Source organism: Astyanax mexicanus, chromosome 20, assembly GCF_023375975.1.
Source record: "Astyanax mexicanus isolate ESR-SI-001 chromosome 20, AstMex3_surface, whole genome shotgun sequence".
NCBI lineage: Eukaryota > Metazoa > Chordata > Actinopteri > Characiformes > Acestrorhamphidae > Astyanax > Astyanax mexicanus.
The window spans coordinates 35,493,516-35,513,278 of record NC_064427.1 but is presented as its reverse complement, the minus strand read 5'-3'; the positions used below and the strand labels follow the sequence as shown (position 1 = coordinate 35,513,278).

Sequence of the window (19,763 nt, the reverse complement as noted above, 5' to 3'; positions counted from 1 at the left end):
GACTGCTCTAAAATGTTTTGTGTTCACTAACATTCAGTCAACTAAGACACAAAAGGAAAAAATTAAATAAAAAAATACAGTATCAGTCAAAGTTTGGACACACCTTAAATTCAGTGGTTTTTCATTATTTTAAAAGAGGGATTGTAAAAGTTTAAGAATTTAAACAAACCAAAAAATGTTTTATGTTTAAGATTCTTCAAACTAGGCATAGCTTAGAGCTCAGAAGACAGCTATGAAAATCTAGGCATTTTCTCAGTCAGCCTTCAGTTAACAGCTGTGCTAAACGTGTCAAGAGTTTATGACTTGAATTTATTTCTCTCCTAATGTGTTTGAGAGCATGTTTGAGAGTGTTATGAAGAGGTAGAGTTGGTGAATAGTGAATAGTGAATAATCCTCTTTAAGTAAAATTTTAATCCATATTATGACAAGAAATACCCATCTAAGTAAAGAAAATAAATTTAGGTCAGTCACTTTGAAAAATTTCAAGAACTTTGAAAGTATCCTCAAAGACCATCAAGAACATTGATGATAATGAAACTGGCTTTTAATAGGACCGCCATAGGAAAGAAAGATCAAGAGTTGCACAGAATAAGTTAATCAGAGTTACTAGCCTCAAAAACTACAAGTTACCAGCTCCCCAGATAAGAGACACCTAAATGCTTCAGTGTATGTTGGTTTGTTTAACACGTTTAAGTTACTACACGATTCCTTATATGTCTCTTCATAGTCTGAATGACTTTAGTATTAATTTACAATGCAGACAAAAAATATAAAACGAAAGGATTGAATTAGAAGGCGTGTCCAAACTTTTGACTGGTACTGTATATTATCAAATTAGACTGATGATAAAAAAAAAAAACGTATCATGCTGTGGGTCTAAACACCTTCCTTTAATGGGTCTTTTGGTTTTTTCTGACTGACAGATGTCAAATTGGTAACAGCACAACCAGCATTTCCATACTGAGCACCAGGTTCAGATGTTCCTTTGACTGAGAAGAGTGCAAAATTCCCCCTCCTTATTCTCGCTATGTTCTGCAGAGGGACTGCAGATTTCATATTAAGCTTCTAAATTACTGTCGGGTTGGGGAACTGTAACATCTCTAATTCCAAGACCATATATATATATATATATATATATATATATATATATATATATATATATATATATATATAGTGAGGACTGCTTAGAAGATCATTGAGGTCTCTTTCCCCTCCATCATGGACATTCATACAACACATTGCACAGTGTATGAACCCATACAACACTCACACTGTTTTTTTCACTGATCCCGTCAGGCAGAAGACAGCAACGCATCTATACCAGGCATACACACTATCCATCTCTGTTGATGCTTCCACCTTGTACCATTTCTTTACCTCAGTAAATTTCACATGTTCATTTTTGTTATAGACTGACTGTGTATACTTATGTCATAGAATACATACATTATAGTTACAGACCTTATTTTCTTCACACACATTGATAATGTAAGGTGACAAACAGGGGTGTCACCATGGTTTCCTTCTAATTCTGCATGTCCGTAAACCTGTAAAGCTAAGCTAAGTAAAGAAAATGTAATTTGTAAGAAAAAAAAAACATTTCAGACGATTCAGACAAGTCAAAACGAGTGCTGGATGTTAATCTACACACATTTCTCTCCTGCAAACTGTTTATTTTGGTGAGTAAAGTGCTTCAGTTTATTTACAGTAAGCTTAGATTTCCAAATTTCCACAAAAGCTGGAAAATTAGCATTAGTGGCTAACTGCTAGCAGTTAGTGCGTAAAGCTAGTCCTCCTCCAGCAGTGCTAGCTGGCGTTTACAGCAGGCTACAGGCTGATAATACTCACCTCTGAATGTCCAAAGAGCTAGCGCTTAGCACGGTTAGAGGGTAATGCTAATACTGCTGGAGAACTAAACTGAAACGTTAACGTTATAACGTTACACTTCTGCAGAGTGGCTTTTTACAACCTGACTGGTAAACTTCATACATCAGTGCGCACCGGAATATGAGGCACACTAACTATTTTTGGGAACATTAAAGGATTTAAGTGCGCCTTTTAGTGCAAAAATACAGTAGTCTGTATTGTTTTGTTTTGTCCATGCATCACCTTGGTCCTGGAAAAACATCACTCCACTGTGCACTGTTTACACACTTATAAAATTGACTTAACTCTTTTTTTAAATAAAAGAGTATAATTTTGCCTTTGTAGAATTGTTTTTCTAGTTTATGGATTATATGTAAATCTGATTATATTTTAGGTAAAATTTGAAATTGTAATCTTTCTAAGGAGGCGCATTTAGATGCTTTAGATGCTTTAACAAAGTAAAGCATTTGACTGCAGCAGAATGGCTCCATCTGGTGGCTCATGGCATGTAAGTGTGAAATTATATTATACTATTACTAAGGCCTGTAATTTTGTAAATAGCTGCTTTGTTATACTGTTTTGTGTGCTTTAAAATTGGGTCAGATTGTGTGAGCAAATGTTCAGATACAAATTGGACACCTTTTCGATAATCTATTAATTATATATAAACTGACTTTGGGTAATTAAAATAAATGAATTATCTCATTTATTTTTCTTTGTATTTTATTGTGCTGTATTGCTGCACTGAAGCAGCTCATAAAAACATGTAAAAATCGTCCAGATACACTTAGAAACGGTAATAAAAGTATTATTAGCCGTTTACTCTGCTAAAATGCACAGAGCTGCTGTAGAAAAGCACAAAATCTTCCAACACCCACAGAACAGCTTATTCAGAACACTCTCCCCACCCTGCGTTGTTGAAAGAAAAAAAAGTGAAAATATAATGTGGCCATTTTTCATGTGTAATTAGGCAGTGAAATGTGATCCCTCACTGGAGAGAGGCCTCTTCAAGCACTGACACACACACACACACACACATTCATACACAGAGCTAAGCGCAATGGCTTCCAGACTTCACTTCAATCTTCTCTGTCTAGACTCTACGTTGCACCTTTTCCCTGATCCCTCCTCCCAGCTCCACCACACACTAACCCCCTCCTCCCTGCGCACTCTATATACTGAATACCCAAAGCTAGTGAGCACTTCTAAGTAGCTGGATCTGGGGCCTCTGGAGACATGTGACAGGATCATGCAGGCCAGATGTTGTAGAGCAGCACTACACTGAATGCGTGTATGTTTTTTTGCGTGTGAATAACTGCGCACTGACAGTCTTCCCACAGGCAGGCACAGTAAAAGAAATAAAGCTCATACAGAAGTGCACTGTGGCAGTACAAGATCCACTTCTAGCTGAATAAAAGCAGCTCTTGTGTAAAAATCCCCAGGTTGTAAAAGACATCATACTAATTCTAAGACAAAATGGTTTAGAATAGGCGACAAGCTCTCTATTAATATAAGTAGCATAACATGCCATTAAAGGGCCCATATCCTGCACTTTTATTTTATTTTCAGAGTTAAAATTTAGCGTATAGTGTCGTGAAAAAGTACCCCCCCCCCCCCAGATTTCTTTAGTTTTTGCTCTATTTTTAATCAAACCTTCGTTCTTCAGATTAACAAACACATTTTAAAATTAGACAAAGATAACCTGAGTAAATAAAAAACAGTTTTTAACCCCTTAAAATGCCTGGGCTACAGATGTAGGTGATAAACAACTCTTTTTATCTGCAGTAAAATAACTTATTTACATTTTGAAAATTTGAGGGCTTTGAAATCTCCTACAGGACACTTGGAGAATCTGCCTGTTTTCTCCCTACTCCACTTAATTTCAGATCGGTAACAGGAATCAACCCAAATTCTGAACGTTTGAAAATAGACGCAAAAACTAGACAACACAACGAAACTAAAGGTTTGGAGGGCATGAACTGTTTGATTTGTATTCAGGATTTGCATTGATTTCAAAATGAAGTTCAGAAAATAGTTAATTTTATGATTTTATTCATTATATTTTGACATTAGCAGACTTAAATATTTTTTATATTTTCTATTACAATTATGCTTTTCAGTAACGTTCCTTATCAGTCATGAAAGCTTTTTATGTTATGCTTGAATAGAAATTCTCAAGATTTAGTGGTATAATGTCAGACAGACAATTGGCAAAAATCCTGGCCTGTTAAGGGGTTAAATGATAATTTAATTCAAGGAAAAAAAATCTATTCTAACTAACCTGACCCTATGTGAAAAAAGTATTCGCCCCTAAACCTAATAACTTAAGCTTAATATCAACTGTAATAAAGCGCTTGCAATACATGGCAATGAGTCTTTCACATCTCTCATCAAGCAGAGGTGGACTTTATGGTGTGTTTTGGATCATTGTCCTGCTGCACAACCCAAGTACACTTGAGCTTAAGGTCACAAACTGATGGCTGAACATTCTCCTTCAGAATTTTCTGGTAGAGAGCAGAATTCATGGCTTCAAGAACATGTTAGACTTTTAGTATTTTTTCTGAAATTATATGTTAGATTTATGCCATATGTAACAGGACACACACCTTACATTTGGACAAATAGTGTACTGTAAGATTTTAGCCAGTGAAAGCAAAAGGTGAAATATTGCAGGTCGTTGCAGGTAGTTTTTGCTATATCTTAAAGTATCAAGACACCACCGTACTACTGTATATCACTTCAAAACAAAAAAGCTGCACCCAGAAGTAGGGGTGTGCCATATCATATCGTATGTGATAATATCGCCAAAATTGTTGAATATCGTGAGCGATATTAGACCCTGAAATATCGTGCCATATCACTCACCCCTAATTTTTATCATATCAGGGTACTACTTTTTTTGCCGTTTTTAGCAAAAGAAAAATTCACACTGTTCTCATTTCCCATGGTATATCTACTTATAGAGATTATATCTGTCCAGTATCATTTATTTTACTTTAATCCTGGATATATGGAGATATTTGGAGTGCATTATTAATATCATGACATTCTGGATCATTGACTTCTGTTACAAATCTGATAAAATTCTTTTTTTTTTTATATATCTCAGTTAGCCATATCATATTGCATGCAATAATAAAAATAATTCAAGTTTTTTGTCATATCGCCAAAAGTATCGTTATTGTGAAAATACTGTGAAATATCGTGATATTATTTTAGAGCCATATTGCCCACCCCTACCCAGAAGGAATGTCGGATTGCAATTCTATTCAGAAGATAAAGATTACCAGGAACCATAAATGATTAATAATTTAGATTTACAGTTCTTGCAGATTTTGCAGTAGGGCTGCAGTTTTAATAATGTGTTCAATAGCATCCCGCACATTTTCAATTTGGAATAAATCTGGTGATGTGGCTGGTAATGGAATAGCATCTGTGTCGTCAAGGCAAGCTCTTGAGATAGAAGAAATTTGCTGACAAGCATTGTCCTGTTGCAATAGAGTACTGGAGTAATGTTAATTGTTATGTTAGACTGCCAAAGTGGCTGTATTGAAGACCAAAGCATCATACAAAACTGCACCCAACATCAAGAGACCAGGCCTTCTGAATGTGTGCTGCGTGACAACAAACCGTAGATCTTGGCACTGACCAAAGTGATTAGTTGGTTGTCTCCACCAAGACAAAAGCAGGATTCATCACTAAAGATCATCTGCTGCCATTCTCTAGTCACTCTAAGACAGCCTGGCATGTCTAGCCACCAAGATTCATTCTTGTCTGTTGATTCCTTTTGGGTGCAACTACTTTTTTTTAATGATGAGTGTATATTTCACACCCGCCGAGCAAACAGTAGCATTTTTTGCAACTGTACTGATCTGCAGTGCTCTACAGTGAAATGATTATTCAGAGAACCAGTGCTTACTGTATCCTGAGTCAGCACTCTCATGAAGTTGGAAATACACCCAGATGTGTGTGTGTGGGGGGGAATGTAATTCTGTGTCCAGTTTCTGTCGACCCAGACATGGAACGGGATAGGGGTTGGTGAGGGGTGTCTCTCTTTCTTGCTCTCCCTGTCTTACCCTCTCTCTCTCTCTCTGGTTTCTCCCTGTGTGCTTCTTTTATATTATATCTCTCCATTTTCTGGCAGACAGAAAGAATGTCTGATGCAGAGGGACTGGGCCGCCGCTCTCCTGCTGCTGTGCTCTGAAACGAGGGGGGCGAAAAAAAGAGGGAAAGAGGGAAAGTTCGAGACTAGACCACAGAAATGTAAACACGTCTGGAGCTAAAATAACTCGGCGTTCATTGAAAACACCCCTTTGGTGACAGCGCTGAGAGCTACACCCTCCACTACGCTCAACAAAACTGCATGCACTGTCCCGGGAGGGAGAGCACGTCCAGTTTCTTTTCGACGTGCCGTGTCCCATTTTTTAAAATGGACAATTAAACTGTTTCTAATTTTATTGACACCCGAATGACAGTTACATAGATAATCCAAAAGTATCCAGTAGAAATGATTCAGTAGAAATGTTGCTACCAACCTGCCTTGCTGATATTACTTTGAGCAATCTACGTGGAAAAACACTGACACAAACCTAAGGTTGCCATGCCCCAATAGAGTGGAACAGTGAAACTGCATTTTCAGGAGTAATAGAGCACTGAGTACCTTTTGGATGAGCTGGAGTTGCATTTGCCATCCAAAACTAATCCAACATCACTATCTGAACCCCCTTACAGTAATATTCCAACAACTACAGCAAGGGGAGATTAAACTCCTTTCTAAACAGCCTTGCTTTCAAGCAGGTCTACAAACTACACAATGATCGAACAGTAAGCAAGGAAAACAGACAAGCCTAGTTTTGGACTTCAGCTTTCTGCATAAAATCATTAATGGCATTTCATAAAAGCTACTTATCTTTCAATGGAAGTCGATGGAAAAAAAGTTTTTTTCTGGTCATTGTAGAAAAGTGCATTGATCAAGAAGTTTTGAAACACTGTAAGGAACAATTTATATCTTCAAATTATTTAGTAAAATAAAAATCAACAAACATTTAGCATTTAAATAAAGTTTGTCAGTGACTTACTCAGTCAGTAAACAGAATTATGTCTTCTACAATTGGATTGAATGAGAGATTTACTTAATATCATAATAACGTTTTGACTGATAATTAATATACTGTTGGTGTCCCCTTAAAACTTTTTTATGCAAATTATTTAGAGAAGAATTGCCCCCAATTCATATATTATAAGATTTTTACTATAATATAAATTTTACTTCTTATTAATAAGGGATAGGCTGTACATATTACATATTTGATTAGTCTTATTATACATTTTTTAAGTCTGCATTTTAGTCAGCACAATAACTAAGTCCATAATACTAGTTAACATGTTAACTGTTTTCTGTGTTTTCAATCAGTATTTTCAAAATGTTGAATTAGAATTGTTTCTGGTTGTTTTTACTGCTCATATTATAAGTATATCTGTTTTGTATGTATGTTTTTTTTATTACAATATCAAATAAAGGCCTGAATACTAATTCTGAAGTGTAGCTTTGCCTTTGTAAATATCTCAACACAGCCAGAGGCTTCAGCTTCAGCAGCCCCAGATTCCCTCAGAGAGCTGGAGACAGTCTGAGCCATTAGACAGATTGTGCCTGTGAGGAGGCAATTAAACTCAATTACCTCCAAATTAAGCTCAATTTGTTCAGTCTTGAAACGCATTGGAGAAAGAACAGCTCACACAATGCTCACAAAAGCGTCTGCAGCCTGCGTTCATACAGCCAGGACTGGAGTGACATCAAACCCAATCTCCCTCTTCCTCTTTTTCTCCCTCTCTCACTTATTCTCTCTCTCCCTCTTTCTCTTTATCACTCTACCTTATTATCTTGTTTGTTCCTCTACCTCTTATTCTCTCTCCATCCCTACCTTTTTTTTCAACCTCTCTTTCTCTCTATCTTAATATTTCTTTCTCTCATTCTCTCACCCTCTCTTTAACTCGCTCTCTCCCTCTATCTCTTATTCTCTTTCCCTCCCTTTTTCTTTTTCTCACTCTCTCTTATTCTCTCTCTCCTTTTTTCACTCCCACCCTTTTCTTAACTCTCTCTCCCTCTATCTCTTATTCTCTCTCTCTCTCTCCCTATTTTACTCTCTCCCTTATTTTCTCCCTCTATCTCTTAAACTCTCCCTCTATCCCTTTTTCTCTTCTCCCTCTTTTTAACTGTCTATCTCTCTTTTTGTTTCTCTCCCTCCCTTTTCTCTCTCTCCCCCTCTTTTTCCCCTCTCTCTCTCCCTCTATTTATTATTTTCTCTCTCCCTCCCTTTTCTCTTCCTCTTTCTCTCTCTCCCTCTATCTCTGATTCTCTCTCTCCCTCCCTTTTCTCTATCCCCCTCTCTCTCTCTCCTATTCTCTCTCTCTCTCCCTTTTTCTCTCCCCCTCTTCTTAACTCTCTCTCCCTCTATCTCTTATTCTCTCTCTCTCCCTATTTTACTCTCTCCCTTATTTTCTCCCTCTATCTCTTATACTCTCTCCCGCTATCCCTTTTTCTCTTCTCCCTCTTTTTAACTTTCTCTCTCTCTTTTTGTCTCTCTCCCTCCTTTTTCTCTCTCTCCCCCTCTTTTTTCCCCTCTCTCTCCCTCTATTTATTATTCTCTCTCTCCCTCTATCTCTTATTCTCTCTTTCCCTCCCTTTTTCTTTTTCTCACTCTTTCTCTCTCTTATTCTCTCTCTCCTTTTTTCTCTCCCCCTCTTCTTAACTCTCTCTCCCTCTATCTCTTAATTTCTCTCTCCCTATTTTACGCTCTCCCTTATTTTCTCCCTCTATCTCTTATACTCTCTCCCTCTATCCCTTTTTCTCTTCTCCCTCTTTTTATCTTTCTCTCTCTTTTTCTCTCTCCCTCTCTTTTCTCTCTCTCCCCCTCTTTTTTCCCCTCTCTCCCTCTATCTCTTATTCTCTCTCTCCCTCCCTTTTCTCTATCCCCCTCTCTCTCTCTCTTATTCTCTCTCTCCCTTTTTCTCTCCGCTTCTTCTTAACTCTCTCTCCCTCTATCTCTTATTCTCTCTCTCTCCATATTTTACTCTCTCCCTTATTTTCTCCCTCTATCTCTTAAACTCTCCCTATATTCCTTTTTCTCTCTCTCCCTCTCTTTAACTCTCTCTCTTTTTCTCCTTCTCCCTCCCTTTTATCTCTCTCCCCTTCTTTTTTCCCTCTCTCCCTCTATTTATTATTCTCTCTCTCCCTCCCTTTTCTCTCCCTCTTTCTCTCTCTCCCTCTATCTCTTATTCTCTCTCTCCCTGCCTTTTCTCTCCCTCTTTCTCTCTCTCCCTCTATCTCTTATTCTCTCTCTCCCTGCCTTTTCTCTCCCTCTTTCTCTCTCTCCCTCTATCTCTTATTCTCTCTCTCCCTCCCTTTTCTCTATCCTCCTCTCTCTCTCTCACACACACACACACACACGCACACACACACACACACACACACGCACACACAATAATTTAGCAGAACTTTGCTGGGTCTCTCAGAGCAGAGCAGCACATTTCTGAGGTCCTCCTGATCTCACTCTTTAACTTTAGCTTTAATGTCTTGCTGGGTTTCTTCTGGCGCTCTGCGACCCTCCTCCCCGCGCCGGAGCCGCTCCTGAGCTCGTCTCCTCCGCTCTCCTGACCGTGAGTACCCGCCTGTCTCTCTACACAGCTCCTCTCTCTGTCTGTCTCTGAGGTGGAAGAGGAGGAGGATGCTACCCCGGGTCTCCTTATCTCCCGTTTGGTCGAGCCCACAGGGGGTCGCGGGGTGGGGGTGGTCTGCTGGGAGATGATTCAGACTGTCAGCAGGGCGTTTGTATCTGGACGGACTGACTTTAGCAGTAAATGAAGCGGAATGAATGAAGCTCCAGAGGAGTTTTCTCTCTCCTGAAGTTTGTCTGCTGTTTTTAGCTGAAGCTGCAGCAGCAGCGGCGGCGGTACGACCCGCGGAGTCTCACTCACAAACAACACGAGGAAAAAATACACTCCAAAACAACAACAACTCTGCGAGAGAGAGAGAGAGAGAGAGGGAGCAGGAGAACAGCAGCTGCAGAAACTCAGAGCTCAAAACACCTCCGTTAACTTCTTACTCAAATCATTTTCTGAGTGATAAGATGTGTATAGTATAGACAGTTTGTGCTTTAAAATGTGAATTATGAAGTGTGTTGAGGGCTAAAGCTGCTGTTAATAGATAATGGTCATCCCCTTTAAACCTTAACTTGACTAAAAGTACCATGATTTATTATGACTCTAATGTTTTTTTTTTTGTTTGTTTGTTTTTTTTTTTTGTCATTTTTGCAACAAGACTCTCACTTAAGTAACTCGTTTTACGTAAAAAAGATTATTAAGACTCTTCTATTTAGTGTTTTGGTCTCTGAAAAAATATTTGACATAATATTGTGCTTCATATTCAATGACTTTTCCTGAATTAATAAGGACAACCAAGTAGGCTAAACATAGAATGACAGGGTCAGTATTAATATAATGTGCCTTTTGAATAACAATAGACTTTTTTCATTATTATAAATATAAAGGAGTGCTGACTTACACTTTAAAATATTTCTGTACACTTTATACAGTTTATATCTTCGATGTGTGCATGTGTGGGAATGATTTTTTGTTGTTGTTGTTGTTGTTGCCATATCTGCAGAACTGCCTGGATCAGATGAATAATTAAACAAAATAGTTTTAACATATTTTTTTTAAACAGTTTTTTTTTATTCTAAAATAATTATTTTTAGAAAATGTTGAATGAGAAATTATATGAGAAAAAAGTTTCAGGTTCCACTCCTTGTATAACCCCCTTCACATTTACATTACATACAGGGTCTTTGGGTCTACTGGACTAGTTAGTGGCTATAGTGAAAGTGTGGTATCCATAGGTCCTGTGCACCCTTATTTTCCCTTCCTCTTCTATGGGCCTCTATGTGTATGATAGAGAGAGAGAGAAAGAGAGAGAGAGAGAAGCGGAACGAGAGAGTAAAAAGGGGGTCAATGGGCCCTTGGTATAAAATTGGAGACCCAACACCACTGAACCCACATTCCCACAAAGTTCACCCTCTGTCTTGTAGGAACCAATCTTGGGGAACTCACATCTCTGTCGTTGTGGACCCAACTGATGAAGTTTGCTTATTTTAAATTTAAAGCACCAAAATGCAAAAGGTCCACAAGACTCAGCCGGACTCCATGTGTAACAAAAAAATTAAGACTTAATAGAGGGTAAAAAAGCTATTAACATTGCTTAAACATATCCGAGAATACCATGTCCACACTGTCATATTTAACGGACTGAAGACACATGCTGCATGTTCAGCAATTAATCATTTTAATTTGACTTCATAAGGTAATGTGTCTGTTTGTGGGGGAGAGACAGGAGGATTCACGCTTAGGAAAAGGGGTGAAATCCTCCTCCTAAGATTTGGGACATCCCTTTAAGTACCCGATACAGTTTTATAGCAGTGGACGTTAAAAGTTCAGCAACCTAACTGCTGTTTGACTAGTTAACTTTAGGGAGGATAAGGGGGTAGGTGGTGCAACAATTAATTATTAATGTCCGCTACCTGAAAATGCAGTTTCACTGTTCCACAGCCCAATGCTCAAGGGGTTTTATAGCTCTCTATTGGGGCATGGCAACCTTAGGTTTGTGTCAGTGTTTTTCCAAGTAGATTGCTCAAAGTGATACCTCGTTCAGCAAGGCAGGTTGGTAGCAGAATTTCTACTGAATCATCCAACACCTCTATGATTGGGACCTGAAATTCTAATATGATATAATATAAAATAATTAAATGCTGCAGCCTCTGCTGTCTCTTTTACCATATAAGGTGGAATATTTAAAAAGTGTTTTTTTTTGTTATTTGTGCTGCCATCTTGCCAGTGATTCTCAGCCCCCTTTTTTGAATGTGCCTCCGAAAAATCGCTGTTTGAATGTATCTCTAACACTTCCCTCCTACTCCTCCAGTCTAACAACCGTGGGGACACCCTACCCCTGAGGGGGGCATGTGCAAATCAGAGGGGTAGGGGTAAGCGGTAGAGCCAAGGGGTCTCATCAGCAGAGGATGCTTCATAATTAGAGTCCTCCTTAATATTATCCTCTCTCTCAGAAACCTTCCCCCATCTGTGTCATTTTCACTGACAAAGAGCATTTCTTGCATTTCAGTTCAGACCTCTGAAGGTGTCCTCTGGTATCTGTATGTTGTAAGGTCAGGCCTTTATGGCTCACATTAATGAGCCTTGGCCACTTTTGTTCAGGTCGGGCATCAGCTTGGGCTCAGGCTTGGTCTCTGGCAGAGAATCTCTCTAATCCCATTTCTAGCGCAGAAAAACGGGGCAAAGAGTCTAAAAGCGGAGAGAGTGCGCATTTCTAGCACAGAAAAACGGGCCAAAGAGTCTAAAAACGGAGAGAGTGTGCATTTCTAGCACAGAAAAACGGGCCAAAGAGTCTAAAAGCAGAGAGGGTGCGCATTTCTAGCGCAGAAAAACGGGCCAAAGAGTCTAAAAACGGAGAGAGTGTGCATTTCTAGCGCAGAAAAACGGGGCAAAGAGTCTAAAAGCGGAGAGGCTGCGCATTTCTAGCGCAGAAAAACGGGCCAAAGACTCTAAAAACGGAGAGAGTGTGCATTTCTAGCGCAGAAAAACGGGGCAAAGAGTCTAAAAGCAGAGAGGCTGCGCATTTCTAGCGCAGAAAAACGGGGCAAAGAGTCTAAAAGCAGAGAGGGTGCGCATTTCTAGCGCAGAAAAACGGGCCAAAGAGTCTAAAAACGGAGAGAGTGTGCATTTCTAGCGCAGAAAAACGGGGCAAAGAGTCTAAAAACGGAGAGAATGTGCATTTCTAGCGCAGAAATATGGGGCAAAGAGTCTAAAAGCAGAGAGGCTGCGCATTTCTAGCGCAGAAAAACGGGGCAAAGAGTCTAAAAACGGAGAGAGTGTGCATTTCTAGCGCAGAAAAACGGGGCAAAGAGTCTAAAAGCAGAGAGGCTGCGCATTTCTAGCGCAGAAAAACGGGGCAAAGAGTCTAAAAGCAGAGAGGGTGCGCATTTCTAGCGCAGAAAAATGGGCCAAAGAGTCTAAAAGCGTAGAGGGTGTGCATTTCTAGCACAGAAAAAAGGGCCAAAGAGTCTAAAAGTTGCCGTAATTAAGGAGTTTTATATTAAGAGACATCATGAAATTAAACATCAATTTGAAAAATCTTAGTTTACACAACACTGTCAAAGATAAAGATAGTTAGTCATGTAAAATGGTGTGTAAATGAAATAATCAGGAAAAAAGTATTATTTAAAGTGGTATATTTCATTATTTGTTTTATTACAGAGTCTGTGGCCCCCAACAAAAAAAGTTTGGAAACCCCTGCTCTAATCCCTACGTCATTAAGATCACCCATCAAATGTTTTTGTGGCCTTAAGTATGTTTAGCTAATCAGAAAAAAGTGGGCTTCATGTTTGTGGGGAAAAGCTACTGGTGCGGTTACCCTCTGTGCCCAGTCTTGTTCAGTACCCTTCAGTGAAAGAAGCCAGTAAGCCTTGGTCACCCATGACCTCTGTCACTGGTTCACCAGTTGTCCTTCCTTGCACCACTTTTGGTACATTCTAACCACTGCATACCAGGAACTCCTCACAAGACCTGCTGTTTTGAAGATTCTCTAACTAAGTCATAGCCATCACAGCTTGGCTCTAAGCAGCATGTTTAGCAATGTTTAAATTGTAATGTAATCAACAACAAAAAGATTACCTGATACGCACCCTTTAAAACTTTTTGAAGAAAAAAATTGGTATCAGTCCAAGGTTTCAGTATCAGTACTGGAGAAGAGAAAGTGGTTTCATACCGTCTTTAGATAAACGCACTGCTGTCGTGGGCTGTCATGTTGACTGATGTACTGGAGAGTTTCTCTTCAGCATCTGGTGTCTGTGTGTCCTTCAGAAATTGGCCACAGTCTCCAACACTGATCTGAGATCAGACCGAGACTGAAGTTGTACTGAAGGACCTGGTAACGGATCAGCTCAGAAAGGCGAATCTAGAAGCAGAGCCAACTCTCCGCTCTCTCTCCTTCTCATTTCACGACTTTTCGATTAGCTCTTGGCCCAGCAGTTATCTCAGATCTGGCCGAGCTAAAGAAGGGAGGATAATGAAAAAATATTTTGTCCATTTCCCTTCCACATTTTCTGTCTTTTAAGATATCAATAATTCTGTCACACATGGCTTCTTCTCTCCATAATCGGAATGTTTTTTGCACTGCGTCATTTAGAAAATAGACGGTGCAAGGAATTTGGTCCTGGTTATAATTGAGGTGATGACATTTTCAGATACTTAAAAGTTTTTTACACTGTTTAGGGATTAAATGAGTTGACTTAATGCTCGAGAAATCGAGGCCAGCTTTAAATAGAGTCACGGAAAAGGTTAGCGATTGTGCAACACAAGCCTGTTACGGCATTTTCCACTGCATGGTATCTACACTACTTGTAACCTGGGCGAGACAGAGCTAGCTAGTCATGCTGATGAAACTTTGAATAAGCAGTGTTTGTGTTAGTTGTTATGTATGAGTAGTTACTAGGGGTGTGACGAGACACTCATCTCACGAGACGAGACGAGACATGATACCGGGTTCACGAGAATGAGACGAGACAAGATTTTTAAATATTTTAAAGAAAAGTTCAAAAATTTTAAATTACTTTAAAAGTTTTATTTCACAAAATCATTCATTGTTTCCACTGGGAAGCCAAAGTGCATCCAGACATACGACTTAAAAGTAGCGGGAGCATCTTCTGTGTGAATACCCGAGTTTTCCTCTTCATGCAACAAGACCTTGTCACAAACTTGCTTGCAAGTTTATTTTTGTAATTATTACTGTAATTACTTTTCTGATTGCTTTGGTTCTTGAGTCCTATCATAAAAAACCCTAAATATTTATATAATACAAACATGCAGATAAAATCATTGAAATGTCATTTTTATGTAATTATTGATATTTAAGATAATGCATTTTATTAAAAGCCATGATGGAATAAACCATGTAACCCATTTTAACCTTGGAGGCAATTTGACTTAAACAATTGTTTAGAGACCCTAGAGAGGAGGTTATCTCGGTCCAGTCCCCAACAAACTCGGCAGCAGTTTATTTGTGGTGAGAATGTTATCAGGTGTACTATGCACGTTTGAGTTAATCAACTTTTTAAGTTTAAATTGGTAATTTATCTAGATATTTACTACCTCTTTGAAAAATGTTCCATGCAGTGCAATGTTTATATTGTCTTTTACATTGACTATTTATTTGTGCACGCTGTTCCTGTATGCTTTATTCACTGGTGTGTATCCAAGTGTCATAATTGAGCAGGTCTCAGACACTCGCAGATGCAAATCAAAGAAGACATTATTAATTAAAATACAAGACAAAGGGGTGGTCAGACAAAGCAAGGTCAATATTGGTGAACAGCAGCAACAAGGAGATAACATACCAGGGTTAATAAACAGTCCAGAGATCAAACACAGCAAGGCAATATCAGAGTAACACAGGCAATAGGGTAACGCATTGTGCAAGGATAAACCGTCAATACTCAGCACTTACTGAGAGCAACTGAGCCCCTTTATATGGCTCAATTATGTGGCTAGAACTCAGGTGATCTACTTCCTGGAAGTGTCATGTGCCGTGTCATGTGATCAGGATTGGGTGTAATGCCGGTGTGTGGTGCATCCTAGGCAATGTAGTCCGGAGGCTGCAGATTGCAGGCAGAACTAAGTGTGTGGGAGAGATAGGAGCGCTTTTAGCGCCAGGCATGACACCGTGTTTCCAGGGCATTTATTATCATTAACGAAACTATTACTGAAATGAAAGAAACACCTAAAAAACCAAAATAAAAACAAATGAAAAATCAATTATTTGAACCTTTTATAACCATAACAGTCCTGCTGAGCACTAGTCACCAGTTCTGGGAACGTTCTGAAATATGCCAAGTTGCGCTGCAGAGGAAATATTGAACCGCCTTTTAAAGTGGATCTAGTTTGCAGCTGCTTTATGAAAGACATTTATTATCAGCTATTATTTAATTTACAGTGGTGACAACAGCAGGTCATGAGTCTCCTGAGCTAATATCCATTGCTGGAAGATGGAAACTGCTGCAATAAAATCAGCTGATGAGCGATATTAGGCCTTATATTATGTATGCCTGTGCCCTGTAGTGTGTGGGGTTGTTTATATGTCTTATGTTGTGTGTGGCTGTGCCCTGTGTTGTGTGTGTGTCTCTTTGGTCAGTGTCACTCCCGCCGAGCCGAACACACCCTGACACATTAGAATGCTAACAGCTACCGTATAAAACCCAGGAATGGCGCTGGAGCCGTCCAGAGTGGCCATAAAGCCTGAAGCAGGGGAAAGGAATGAAGTGGTGAACCCCACACTTGGCGTGTGCACACAGCAGCCCTGCTGCCTAATTGAAACCGGCTGTGTGTGTGTGTGTGTGTGCTTGCGCGTGGATTTTACACGAGCATCCACAAGCACTCTCTTCGCATCTGCTTGAGCACTTGCATGCTCAGGTTGGTTCGTCTCTAAGTGTTTGTGGATGATTTTAAAAGGCCCATATTTTATATATTTATTTTTTCACCGTGAGGTCCACTTCTGGCATTTTTGTGGGTTTACGTACCAAAATAACCTTCATAATTCATTTTACATGACCTTTTTCTAACCCTTTTTACTCATAATTGAATTTCAGGCTGTGCTTTTATATATACAAACATTTCCACAGATATTCGTAATGTGGCATTTGGCTAAAACAGAAGATTTACTTCCAAATGGTCCAACAGTGACCCTTTTCTGCAGATAAATTACACTTTTGTTGTTCCTAACCTGGCCAGTGTACCCTCAAGAGGTTGCAAATGCAGTGATACTGCTGCGTCTGTAACTCCGCCCTCACTTGATGATGAAACAACAAGGATTGTTCCCTCTAGTAAATGGCAATGGGCAGCAACCTTCCAAATCTTAACACTTTCACTGGTGGCTGCACCTATACATAGGAAGCAAAATGCCTATAATTGGCTCTTTTTTATCCTTATTAAAGGAGAACTCCAGTGTAAATTGAACTTTTGGTGTAGTAAAATTGATAAAAAGTACTTTTTGATTGACTATTTGATGAATAGCACAGCGGGCATAATTTGCCCCAATAAATCGCATTTTCCACCATTATCCAGGCTCATACGTAGACTCATGCATAGCCTGCCTCCTGGCGTTGCAGCCGGGGCCAGAGGATAGGCTATGCGAAATCTATGTACAGTATATATGTCTGTCATTATAAGTACAGTAATGGTGGCGCATTTGTCTCTTGTACAAAAATGGCCGTGGCCCCTCTGGATTGCCTGAGCCCATGCTGGTCTTACAGCATTCAGTCTGCAGTGGTGAGTACCTACCAGCCAGAGATGCTGGCCTCTAACCAGATACCCCTCTTGAGGGTACATCATCAATCCCAGTACAGTGAGTATCAGAACACATCAGAGCAAACAAATGGAACTAATCACAAACAGTGCAGACCACATTTAGTCATGACAATAAGTACAGCAGTAGAAAGCTAGGAAAAATTTACATTCACAAATTTACAAGTAAGTTTAGTGCAATATAAGACTCTTAACAGACTCTTAAAGCTTGTCCTCAAGCTTATTCCACAGTGTTTAAAATGTAGTTTATTCCAGAAAATAAAGCACATACCATACAGGAGCATTACAGAAGATATGCATGATGTTCCCTTACCAAGATTACCTGGAAAGGTTAATGTGGAATCCAGCGTCTCCATTGATTGGTATTGAATGACCACTGTATTGTATTGTACCCAAACACTGATTGGCCAATCTACAGTGTACACGATTCCCATTTGATTCCCACATGATTCACACACTCTTTCTGTTTACTTCAATAGACGTGTGGATTGTTTGCAGCGTGTCAGGCTGGATGCTTTGATTAGCGTCGGCCAGTTACGATGTTTTTGTTCTGCCGGCTACAGTTTGTGCGCCTGGAGACTGCAAATGAAACCATCCTGTAAATCTTCTATTATAGGCAGTAAAAACTAATTTTAGATTTCCTGCTCAGGGCACTGTCGCGCCTGATTGCTCACACACACTCCGAGAGGTGCCTGAACCGCTAAAGAGCAGTGTGGATGGAGCAGTGTGTGTGTGTCTGTGTGTGTGTGTGTGCACGTGTGAGTGGGGGGACTCCAATAACGAGCAGATTTACAGGCCAGGCTTTACCTGTTAAAGTCTTTATCACATGTTAAAGTGCTGGCGGAGTGATTGTGTGTCTGGGAGAAGGTGATGGCTGATTAGCTCAGACAGGCTGTGTGTGTGTATATATGTGTGTGTGTGTGTGTGTGTGTGGCAGTAGCAGCTCCAGTCACCACTGGGCAAACCTGCTAACTGCTCCAATAAACGTGCATAGTGGTGGCATCTCCTTTCAGAGCGAAGGAATCTGAAGATTTTACCAATAATAATAATAGCTCTGTCATGCTCTTTGTTAGCTTGCCAGCAGATGAAGACTGGGTTTGCTGTGCTGATATCTCCATGTTTGCAGTAACTCTTGTATCAGTATCATTAGCAGCGCTTCAGTTGCTCAGATAACCTATAAAAGCAATCACGGCAAGAAACAAAAACCCAGGATGACCTACCAGAAACCATATATTTAGAATAATTATGTTTCGATTTGCCAGGATGGTGGCAGAAACACACTGATGCCGTTCATTAGAATAGCGTGGTGGTACGCCACTGACTAAGTTCAACCTAAATAGACGTCAACAGTCAGACGTCCATTGCTATCTTGGCAGGGAATTGTCAATTAGAAATGTCAAGTACAGTGACGAGCACCTAATGTTGACGGAAGTACATGCTGTACACGTGAAGAAGGTGTTGCCGGGATGTGTGCTGTGCTCGGACTGCAGCTTTAGCCGGCATAACAGAGGAAATGACGAATAGAAAAAAGACAGAATGGTTTGTGTTTGTGCCTTTTCAGGCTGCAACATTAAATGCTAATCACTCTACTGATCATAACTTTACTTTAAGATGGCAGCGCCCATCTTAAAGGTGGTAAACAGTGTTTTTATACTAAACTACTTTTGCACTCTTAAAGTTATTAATGCCTTGTTTCAAAAAGTCAGGGCTCTTCAAATTCTACCAACGAGCAGTGGAGCTACTTTGAGCCTGCATAGTGGTGGAAAAACCAATGTACCTGCAGGGGCAAGAATAAGCCCTGTATCACCCAGTCTAAAGGGTGATTGGACAAACGGAATAAAATTGCTGTATCTCTGAAAGCTGCAGGAGAACTGAGGTGGGCTATTCAACAAAGGTTATTACGTTTTTATCATGTTTTACCCAAAGTCAATTTCACATTCTTAGGTTTTGAATAGATTTGAGTTTAAAATTAACCTGACTGAAACTGAAATTTGAGTTAACATTAGCATAAGCTTAGATTTAAGGTAAGGTTTCAGTTAATCTAGTGTCAAGAGTTTGACACACTTGATGCAAACGGAAAAAGTTTAAGTGGATTTCACGCTCACAGTTTGGTCTGAATATTTAAGTAGATTTTAGTAAGGGTTTGAGTTGACTTAAGGCTTTGTTTTGCTCATTTGAGATACAGTTAGAGCTAAAGTGTGAGTTGATTTGCAAACGAGTTGATATCAGCTGACGTTTCAGTCGATTTAAGCATTCTTTGTACCTGACTGCAATTGGCTGAGCAGTCAGAGGCAGAGCGTTCCAGTGTCTCAGTGACAGGGAGAGGTGAGCTTCCCAGACAGTAACACTGCAGCCTTCTCAGCCATAACTGAATACATTTGGCCACAAAGCTGTTTTTCCTGGAGTCTCATTCTGGCTGCGGGTTCCCATCTAGGATCTCTTGCGAAATGTGACGAGAAAACAGCAGTGAGGTTTGT

General features: G+C 39.7%; 1 protein-coding gene across 2 annotated transcripts in view; it reads left to right on the top strand.

The window, feature by feature from the left end:
* Window positions 1-9,074: 9,074 nt before the first annotated feature.
* erg (ETS transcription factor ERG) overlaps window positions 9,075-19,763 on the top strand; it is a 102,798-nt gene continuing 92,109 nt past the window's right edge. The window contains exon 1 of one of the 2 annotated variants that reach the window (XM_007247281.4): window positions 9,075-9,522. The gene's annotated coding sequence lies outside the window, so the exon portion shown is untranslated. The remainder of the gene's footprint in view (window positions 9,523-19,763) is intronic. The other variant, XM_015605342.3, reaches the window with a different exon arrangement.